The 1,299-nt window shown below is 39.0% G+C and overlaps 1 protein-coding gene across 1 annotated transcript in view; it reads right to left on the bottom strand.

The window, feature by feature from the left end:
- Positions 1-1,299, bottom strand: part of LOC104461539 (ankyrin repeat and SOCS box protein 3-like) — a 12,753-nt gene that overhangs the window by 5,489 nt on the left and 5,965 nt on the right. The gene's annotated exons all lie outside the window — the stretch shown is intronic.

The following is a 1,299-nucleotide window of genomic DNA, read 5'->3' as shown; positions in this document are numbered from 1 at the left end:
GGGGGAAAGTGCATCTCGTCAAAATCATAATTTTTAACTGGAACAGGTTTTATTGTAAAAAATAATTTCTCAGCTAGCTTCTACCCATCTGTGTGCAAGCCTCAGCTGTTCACAGGCTCCAGGGCACCAAGGCATGTTCCCTAAATGGTAGTATTTTGGCTAAAAAGGTTTGCAGGTGACACAAAGAGCTGTTAAAATATTGAGTATTTTGATTTTGCTTCCTTACATAAAGGAAATCAGAGCAGGTCATGCGTGGAAGACAAGAAACAAGAATGACAAACCGAAAGGATGATTCCCAAAGGTGAGCCAGCCCCAGGAGCTACGATTGTGCATCTACTGGATAAACTGCTTTCAACGGGGGTGGACAACTCACTACTACCAAAACCTCATCGATTTACATGGCAGCACACAAGCAATGAATTTTGATCGACGTACATGAAATATTCTGTTAGAATATGAGTTTTAAGAACATATAAAAGTCTTTATTAAAATATTTTCCTTAAATGAAGCATGCTAGCCACATAACGTTACTTCACATTAATATTCCTGAGGAAGAGTGTCTACAAAGGATGAACTAACTAGAAATCTGGCAAAATATTACATGACAGACAGCTATCAGCTGAATTAAAAAAAAAAAAAAAAAGAGTTTTTCAAATGTATTCTGTACCATGTGAAACTTCTCTGTTGTTCTAAGGCGTACAGCAGTTAGCAAGTAATTGCTCTCAAGTCTCAATAAAAATCTAAACCGTAATGACATCACAACCCTACACAAAGGTCAGAACTGCCAAGAAGTGACTGAGGTTTGATTCTCTGTCTCGATTTGAGCTGTGCCAGTATTCAGTCCTTTGAATTTTATTTTCTACATTGAATTTGTTTGGGAGGAGCACAAGGTGAGCTTGGGGACACCACCACCTACATCTTCTGCAGTAATAGCCCACTCCTCCACTAATTAATTTCCCACAGAAAAAAGAAGAAACGTCTGTACTAAAGGGAAGAAAAAAAAAAAACAGCCATAAGGACATGAAGAGCACCTCACTGACACACCATATATATATACACTTAGGAGTAAGGCTTTTATATCTGATTATTTTTCCTGTAAAATGACAGCCTTTGCATTCTGAAGTAAGCAGTGGCTTATTTCCTGGTGAATACCAGGGGTGTGCATCACTCACCAGGCACAAAAAGAAACAGGTCACGATCTAAACGCATGGATCCTTCACTTTCCCAGTCCTCCTTACAGCCGTAGTGTTGAGCTGATTAATTTTGCTTGTCTCATGGACGAGACTGGCATACAGAAAA

The sequence above is a fragment of the Pterocles gutturalis genome, unplaced genomic scaffold (assembly GCF_000699245.1).
Source record: "Pterocles gutturalis isolate BGI_N339 unplaced genomic scaffold, ASM69924v1 scaffold5482, whole genome shotgun sequence".
Lineage (NCBI taxonomy): Eukaryota > Metazoa > Chordata > Aves > Pterocliformes > Pteroclidae > Pterocles > Pterocles gutturalis.
The sequence above is the reverse complement of the archived record's forward strand: the minus strand, read 5'-3'. Positions and strand labels throughout refer to the sequence as shown.